Genomic DNA, 9,976 nt, shown 5'->3' on the forward strand with positions numbered 1-9,976 from the left:
AAAAAATGAGAATCAAGACTTGCCATGTAAAGGTACATGATCCCAACAATGAATGTAACTGTACTGTATCCCTAAATGTACCAATAAACTCAATAAAAAAAAAACAAAAAAACAAAAACTGTCGATTGTCTAATTATTCTGATGCTACTACACTCACTTGTGATGGCAGCAATTTTCTTTACTACTTGATTTGTGTAAAATAGTATGCTTTCTAAGTTTGATTAGCTCTTTCTAGACCATCATTTCTAGTTCTTTGTTGTCACTTTGCTTCCTCTCTCTGGCTTTTTCTCTCTTTTGACACTGGGTCTTGCTATGTAGTTCAGGCTGCCCTTGAACTCACTAATTTGCACAGGATGTCTTCAAACTGCAGGTGATCTTTCTGCTTGAGCCTCCAGAAATACTGAGATTACAGGCCTGTAACACCAAGGCTCGGCTTGCTGTCACTTAACTTTAAAAAGAAGAAAAAAAATTAAATCTCAGATTGAACAGAAGAAAGACAGAGGGTAATTCCTTAATGGTTATCTATTCAGGTTTAGTATTCCTTATCTAAATGCTTGGAACCAGAGGTGTTTCTGATTTGGGAATTTTTCCAGATTTGGGAACTCTTTAAGATAGCTTGGGGATGAAACCCAAACCTAAACATACAAGTAATCCATGTTTCATTATATTTTATGCACATAATCTGAAGGTAATTTTATACTAATATTTTGTACACTTGTATTTTCACTGCAACTCATCACATCAGAGCGAGTGTGGAATTTTCCACTCATGACTATGCCAGTTACTCTTGATTGTCAACTTGACTGGATAAAGAGACTCGTAGAGAGGTGACTGGATTATGAGTGAGCTAATCTTATCCCACTGATGAGTTATGTTGCTTAACGGGCTATTAGGAGAAGGGGCTTAGTTGGTGATGTGAGTAAGGAGTGAGATCTTTGGGACTATATCTGGTACCTGGCCCTTCTGCTCACTGCTTCCTGGATGCCAGCAATTGAGCAGCTTTCCTCTGCCATGTCCTTCTACCATGATGTTTTTTGTCTTGGGCAGTCAACTATGGGTTAAAATTCTGGAACTGTGTGTCAGAGTGGACTATTTTGTCTCACTGATAGTAAATTGACTAGTACAGTCATCATCTTGACTCTGAAAAAGTTTCAGATTTTGTCACTTTTTGGAGTTTTGCTTAATGATTTTCATCTTATGTTCTGTTTTGGCTATCTTGTGTCTAAATATATTTACCAGTCTAGTATTGTACACAAGTGATTCATCACTTTTGATAGAAATTTTAAACTACTTAAGAATGAATTAAAAATCAAAATGAAATAGAATGAAAGGTAAAATCTTTAACACTAACTGCAATCCTACTAAAAGCTGCACCAGAAGTCTTCAACGCATTTTTTGGGGTGTTTAAAAGTTGCTTCTTTTTCTAAACATTGATTGAATTACTCCTTTTAATATCCTCTGTATGCCTTTTATTTGTTAATGTGTATTTGCAAATGACCCATATGAAGCTCATATGAAAGAAAGCTGTTTAAGGGCTGGGGATTTAGCTCAGTGGTTCTGCCATCTGCCTCACAAGCACAAGGTCCCGAGTTTGATCCTCAGTACCAAAAATAAATAAATAAAATTGAAAACTGTTTGAACTTTCCCTGACCATTTTCAAATTACCATTCATTGGAGAAGTCTTTCTTTCTTACCTAATAATTTAATATCTGGGTCTGTATTAGGAAAAGGGATGTAGAAAAAATGAACACACTCTATTTTATTTGACATGCCACATGAAGATAAGGTTAGATACTAATGAAGGTAGCATCCACCAGCTATATACAAACTAATAAAACAAACCCATTATATACATTTGTGCGTCCATGGGCTGACACACATATGCTCACACATAAGTCTACCAGATAATTTGAATGTAACACAAAGAAATGTGAATTTTCCATTAAGATAAATTAAATAAATTTTATCTACAATATAAATATTGCTTGGCACATATCAGAAAATGGCCAGAAGCTTGTCCTCCAAGAAAAGCATCCACATATGTTTAAAGTTTTCACCTTGACTAGCTGAAATTTGTTTAAAGTCTTCTTTCCCTTTAATGAAATCATGTTGGTCAAAGGAAAAGAAGTTTCATTTTAATTGTAATTATTAAGAAAAGTAAAGGATGTTAATTATACCATCATGATATTTTCTTGAGCTATAATTTGAAATATTATTTCTAATTTGATTTTTTCTAGAATTCTAAACATTTCATCTTACACTTGCTGCATCATCTGCTTAATATATTGCCTTTATCATGACTACTTGTGCACTTTCAATTACCTGGACAAAGCTGTGCATTATTTAAAGCTTTGTGTATGAGTTACAAGAAACACTGGTTTAAATACCAGTATGGCTTCTATTTGCAGTGTTAAACTATAAAAGTGCTCAAGATCCTAATGGGACAATTAACAATGTGAAATAGGAAGAAAAGGACTAAAGGTGTAGGGAAATAGGGGAAGGGGAATAAGGGAAAAGAAAAAAAATGTGAGAAAATGAAAAGATGGAATTAAAGTGTTTGTAAATGGGGAGGGGAGGAGGGGGTGAAGGGAGGGCAGGGACAAGGGGAAAAAATGAGAGCCAAGATCTGTCGTGTAAAGGTACAAGATAGCAGTAATGAATGCAACTGTACTGTATACCTAGAATGTACCAATAAACTCAATTAAAAAAAAGAAAGAAATCACAGATCTTCATCAGTAAACTGAGAAGACTGTATTCAGCAGTATTTAGTTTCAGATACCGCTGAGTTTGACTGATAACTCTTCATAGTGGAAACTATATATTTGGGTCATATGACAGGTTTTTCAGGGACAAAAATGAATTGATATTCTTATCAGTATATACCATTTTAGAAATATCCACTAACAAAAATAACTGAGGACTGATACAATTTATTATTACCTTTTTTTTTCTCCACTTCAGTTTTATTCATTCATTCATTCATTTTTTCTCCAGCTTTAATTGAGTTTATTGGTACATTTTAGGGATACAGTACAGTTACATTCATTGTTGGGATCTTGTACCTCTACATGACAAGTCTTGACTCTCATTTTTTCCCCTTACCTCTGCCCTCCCTTCACCCCCTCCTCCCCTCCCCATCTACAAAGACTTTATTTTCATCTTTTCATTATCTCACATTTTTTTCCCCTTTTTATTCTTCCCCTACCCATCCCACCTTCCCTACACTTTTAGCTCCTTTGTTCCTTAAAATCTTCTGTTTCTCAATTTAAAGAAGGTGAATAGAGATCCCAGCAAGAAGACCATGTAGACTAGAGCTGCTATAGTGTGGGCAGGTCCCAGCGAGAGCCCCACCCAGAAACCAGCAGTTTGTGGAGACAGGCCCCAGCCAAAGGCCCACCTGGAAAAGAGCTGCACAGGCAGGAAAGCAACAGCCAGAGGCCCACCCAAATTTCATTGGTAGGTACTTGCAGACCTCAGCCAGAAACCTGCCCAGACACAAGCAACTAGAGTGTATATCCTCCTGACAAAGGCCCTCCCAGAGTACATCTGCTCAGGTGGGCAGGCCCCAGCCAGAGGCAAGCCAAGACACCACCCAAGTGTGCACAGGCCCCAGCCTGACCCCACCAGGACAACAGCCAGCACAGGGATCCAGAAGGCAGCCATTCTGAAACCCCGAATTGGCACAGTGGTGAGCAGCAGAGAAAAGACTTCTCAGTGGTTTGCTGAGAATTGAAGACCAGTGGGTGAGCAAAAAGTTGCTTCAACAAAGGTTCAACTGGCTCTGTGTGTAGTAATGAGAAGACATGTAAACAAGTCTCAAAACCAGACTTCCAGGTCACCTAAGGCAAGCCCAAAGGGAAACGAGATGGAACAATCTGACATTGAAGCACCTGGATTCCCCTGAACTGGCAATGAAAGAGAATTTGGAAAAACTGAAATGAGAAATAAGTTCTCAGATAACAACAGATATTGTGTCTATAGTGCAAGACATGATTATAACTCTAGAGCAGACACAGATAAAAAAATAGAGGAGCAGAGGAACATGATGGAATCCCAGCATAGGAAACAAAATGAAATCCGTAAAACAGATGGAAACAGATATCCAGGAGATTAAGAACTCCATTGATAGGGCCAGGGATTTAGCTCAGTGGTGCCTGTGCCTGCTTCACAAGTGCAAGTTCCCTAGTTAGATCAAAAACAAAAAACAAACAAGAAACCAAAATCTCCATTGACAGCTTATGCAGCAGAATGAGCCAATGTGAGGACGGAATATTAGATCTAGAAGATAGGGTTACAATTAGTGACCAGGAAAATAAACATTTCTTAAAGAAGGTGAATATTTGATAATGATAATAGAAGTAAACTTATGCAATACTGTCTCTGTGCAAGACATTTTCAAAAAAATGTTATATCTAGTAATTTATTTAATTCTTAAAACATATTGAGGTATGCAATACACCTTTTCTGCTTGACTGATGAGGAAACTAAGGTTAAAAATTTACACTAGCTGTTCAAAGCCACAGACAACTAAACATGGAGGTGAATGCCAGGGATTTCTTACTCTTAGGCTCCCTGGTGAAAAGCTCAATGTATGGATAGCTTGGGTTGGGCAGTGGAAAGAAGTGAGAGTGGAAATGGGTATCTACTGTGTACCCCCAGGTCTCTGCAATAATTCACAGGGACTTTTGGCAAGTCATTTAATCTCTGAACCTGGGCTCGTCAATGGAAATGGATTTACACTGTGAGAGCCACACACGTCATTTAAAATTTTTAAGTAGTTACCCATTTATTTTACTAAACATAATTTTCAAATATATCAAAATAAACTGTAATAAAATTTATCAATAGGATACATTATATTAATTTTTGTATTAAAGTTTTGAAATCTGGCATGTATTCTCTACTTATAGCACATCTTAGCTCAGACTATGCACATTATTAGCCCACATATCTACGGGCCCTGGATTTGGCTGAGAACTGTACACTAACACCATAGAGAAGGATTACTGAAATCTTGGCTCTGAAATTGTAGGAGTCTGTGATGAGACACAACTATTTATTATGAGATTCTTGTTTCTTCTCTGTTTAAGTAGCATAGAAAACATATGCTAAGATAAAGATCTAATGACGAAATGATCCTGTAAGAATCACAAAGGCATGTATTGTAAAGATAATGTCTGCATACCAGAGAAGGATGTCCAAGATGTGACTAGGTTTAGTAGGTTTAAAAAAGTATTCTTCATATATCTGAGAACTTGCTGCAGGACAGGTCGTCTTCTAGGTCTCTTGAATTGTGATGTTTAAGCTTAATTGTCAACTTAATGATATTAAGAGACTCCTAGAAAAGTTATTGGATCATTGGACATTAATCTACTGATGTTCTTAGTTGAATATGCTTTTAGGAGGTGGGGTCCAATTTGGGGTGGGTCACTGAAGGTGTGCATTTGGCAGGTATATTTCTTGATGGTGTTCTTCTCCTGTACGCTGCCTCCTGGCCACCATGATGTGAGCAGCTTTCCTTACCATGTGCTTCCACGTGATTTTTCTGCCTTGGGGCTGGCTCAGCATGAATTTATACTTTTGAAATTACAAGCCAAATTAAACCTCCCTCTTTTAAGCTGTGGGTCTCAGAAATTTTGTAGTGGTAATGAAAAACTTGGCCATTAAAAAGATTCAGCAGAGAATCCAGAACCTCTGTTTTCAGGTACTCACATTGTACTGTAACAAAGAAGGTCTCACTACATTGTTCAGGAGGGCCTTGAACTCACTATGTCACCAAGGCTGGCCGTGAACTCACAGCGATCCTCCTGCCTCAGCCCCCCAAGTGTTGGGATTACAGGTGCGCGCCATCAGGTCCAGCTATTGTATTCTTGTTGATAAGAAAGACAGGCAAATCAAATGTTGTCACAAGTAACTTAGCTAGTAACTGACAGTCTTAACCAAAGGACCTGATTTATTAGTATGCATCCATCTAGGGAAATATTACTGTTGACTACCTTAGTCCCTGTCGGTAGTCTTGTCCAACTAACTCTTTCTAGAATTAGGGGTTTTCTAGAGAGGAAAGTCTTATCAAATCTGCAATTGACAAAAGCTGGGAGGGATGGAAGATGTATTGGATGGCAGAATTAAGATGTCTGATGATCTTGATAGGCTGGAAAATTTTGAGCTAAAATACATGATGAAATTTACATGGATAAATGTAAGGTCCTGTACTTGGGCCCAGGGGGAAAAAGAAAGCAAAACAGAAATACAACTGTGTTTACAGCAGATGACGAAGTTATAGCTTCTGAGAAGAATGTGTGAAATAGCTTAAAGGTATTAGATGACAGTCAAATCTTTAGAAATTAACATTGTGTTATAGATGTTTCCAAAGCTAATGTGAGCTAAGGGGCATGCCAGTTTAGTAAATAGAATCTGGAATAAGGATGGGCACAGACTCAACTTTTAAAAGCCCATTTAGATTTAACAATGAGAAGCTACTGACAGGTAATTAGAAAACTAAATCACATTCAAAAGAAATGGGATATGGAGACTTCAAAGTCTGCTGCATGAATACAGATCAGACTCTACCTTAGGGAGTAGATTCTGTGTGGTCTAGGGAAACAAAAATAGGGTTTACTAAGGACTTTACCTAAAAGGACTTAAATTATTATCAATTCTAAAATGCTGGTGTAGCCTTAGACAGGGAAGTCAGGTTAATGGGGAGACACTTTAGAAGAGAGGTAGCATCTCAGTTTAAGGAAGGACTTTTGTCAGTCAACAACTATCCAAAGAGGATTCTATGTCTACACAAAACATGTTCTCAAGAGGGTGATGGATTAACACAGACAAAGTTATTTTACAGACATTTTAAAAAGTGGCTTAATGGGATAACTTGTGATTTTTGTGATGATTTATATATACTTGTGTAGGATAATATTTCAAGGCAAAATGGCTCTCAATTCACCTTTTACTTTTGGAGCAACTTCATAATTATCTCCTTCACTTATTAGCTAAAAGCATTCTCAGATTTTAAAATTTGGGATATTATCAAAATTACAAAACACTTATTTTTCACAATTTTGAGTTCACAATAGAAAATGTGCCTGCATAAAATAATTTTCCTAGATTCTATACAAAACTAAGTGCTTTATAAAGCATATAATAATAAAATTTGAAATAATCCCTTTATTAAAAAGTCAGAATAATTAAGTCAGGTTAATAATAGAGACCGGGGTGGAGCTCAATAGTAGAACGTTAGTCTATCATTGCAAGGCTTTGCATTAGATCTTTAGCACTATAAAAACCCAAACCAAGTCACTCTAACATTGCCTCATACAGAAGTTTCACTTTACAGACTCAGTTTAGAATAAAAAGCATTGGTGGCTGGGGATTTGGCTTAGTGGTGCTGTACCTGCCTGGCAAGCCTAAGGTCTTGAATTTGATCCCCAGTACCATAGAAATCAGAAAAGGGTAGAATAAAAAGTATTGGAATGCATTTTAAATTGTTTTCATTTATTTCTAGATAAGAGATAGGTTGATCTCCTCCTAAATTTTCTTTGAATTTGGAAACAGTTTTTGTAAATAGACAAAGAGGTGGAGGGGTTGAAGGAGGGGGCAGGGTAATGGGGGAAAAGTAAGAACCAAGATGTATCATGTAAAGGCCTGTGAAAAGAATTTCCTTTCACTTTATCTCTCCTGATTATTGACAGTCCTTCATTATAAATTTAGGTCAGGAGTCTCTTCCTTTAAGAAAGCACCCCTCACTCTTAGCCTGAAGGAAAAGACCCTTCTCTCTGGTCTGCTAGTATCTGGGTTGCTTTTGTCATTACACTCTGTGTGTTTTAAAGATGATCATTAACAAAAATACAACCAGAGGCCTAGTGTTTTGGAATGATACATTTGATGTGGAGGAATATTGACATGTAAGAAAATTCTGTTATAATTATGGGTTACAAGAGGAAGAAGTTGAGACTGCAGAAATAAAAGGAGAGTAGATTACAGAGGGCCTCTCTTGTAGAGTAGACCATTAGTCTACACCCACTGTGTAATGGTGGATGGTCTTCCAGTATCCAGCTCCCCCACCAACAGCAGAAAACAGCAAAATTACAGAGGTGAGTGGAGGTGGGTCACAGAGGACCTCACATGCCATACCAGAGAGGCAATGTGTATGGTCCCTGCACACAGTTTTCTGACATCTCTTTCCCATTATTCTGTATGGTGATCAGATCCCCAGAATTTCAGCTGAACATGTGACTCTTCATTTGGTAGCTACATTTACTGCTTTTATTTGAAACTTGGTGTAGACTGAATGAAGAGTAAATCATGTCATGTCTACTCCCTATTAGGGTTATTGTATATTTTGAAACAAGTAGTAGCCACAGGGATGATCTTTCAGCAACTGTATTTCCTTCTATTCATTTTCTTATCTTTCTCTTCCTTCTACCCTCCTTTTTTGCCTTCTTTAATAAAAGGAAACTATTTACAATGACAACTGAACAGATGACCAAGCCACTAATATCTTTCATCTTAAAGAATGGGCTGTTCAGAATTGTCTTCATACATTCTGCATTAAAGCTGACTTTATGAAATTATACCTGAGTGCTTCCAAGGCAATATTCTCTCTACAAATTTATTTTTAATTGTTTATTTGGTATTTACAGTTGTAGGAATTGAACAAAGAAGAAATATAAATTCACTGTTTATCATTGTATGCCTTATCAATGTCCATTATTTTATTTTTTATGCTGAAGAACATGGTCTTTGTGAGTAATGAGGTATCTACTCTTCATAGTAAATGTGGAAGCTTTAAAAATCCTGCTGCCTTTAGCATTTCTTGAATATGTAAAAGCTCTTTTCAATGCTTGGATTTATTTAAATATATTACAATCTTATTAATCATTTATGTTGCTAGGCCCAATGCAGATTGTTTCTACTTTAGCTGATAAGTTTCAAAACACCTGTTTTATGAATAGACCAAGTGAGGGTGGAGTGACTTCGCTTTTTCACATTGTATAAGAAGCTCTGTGATGCCCTTCTTTTGCCACAGAGGGGCATTACTGGACTTCTGTTTTCTACCAGCTGTCTGGACAGCAAGAAAATAAATCCCTGGAAACTTATTTTTTATCACCTTTAAAAGGAAAATCATGCATTAACACATGAAAGACCTTCAGAGCTAGTGGCCATTACAAATCATATGTGATTTTTTAAAGTAGAAAAATATTTACCTGAATAGATTATTTCAGGCAGCACAACCATTTACATTTTCTCGAGACAAAAGCAATTACTTCTTTTCTAGCCAGATTGAATTTCTTTATGTAAAAGACTTCACTATTTCAAGAAAAAGCAATGACTCTTATTTCAGTAGACTCCTGGGTCAAATAGGACTTTTGGAAACAATGTGTTTCATTGGCTGTGACTTAGACCTGAAAGAGAATGTCACTTTTGTTAGAGAATAGTCTAGTTAGAAATGTTTTGAAGCTATGGTCTCTTTTCCCCTGCTGCCACTGGCTCCCTATCCCCACCACCTCCCCAAACTGTGGCACATATATCAGATGCTCCAGCTGCCTCCTGAAAACACGTAGCAGGTTTCAGAAAAGGCAAAGAAACCAGGTAGTGTCAGAAGGAAGGAAATGCTAATAGGATCCTGTGTATGCACAACGTTCCCAGTACAACTGGTGCCGACTTTGACTCTTACACTAAATGCCAGGTAATAGAAATGATTATCTGTCCAATTTGAGTCTGAATATGATCCTAATTAAGACCATGATCACAACATTCGCACACACAATGCTTTCAAAGCAGAGCATAATTAAAACAGTGCTAAAAAGACTGCTTGTATTTCCCTTTAGAGAAAGAAGCATCCACAGAGCTGTGGAGTTTTTCACCAGAAGTTTCTGTAAAAGGAACAGCAGTGCAAAGGTCACCACATAGCAACTACACCACAAGCTCAATTTAAAATGGGCAAGTGTCTTCTTTGCCTTCAATTCCATTTGGG

The sequence above is a fragment of the Fukomys damarensis genome, unplaced genomic scaffold (genome assembly GCF_012274545.1).
Source record: "Fukomys damarensis isolate Sample0158 unplaced genomic scaffold, DMR_v1.0_HiC HiC_scaffold_36, whole genome shotgun sequence".
Taxonomy (NCBI): Eukaryota; Metazoa; Chordata; class Mammalia; order Rodentia; family Bathyergidae; genus Fukomys; species Fukomys damarensis.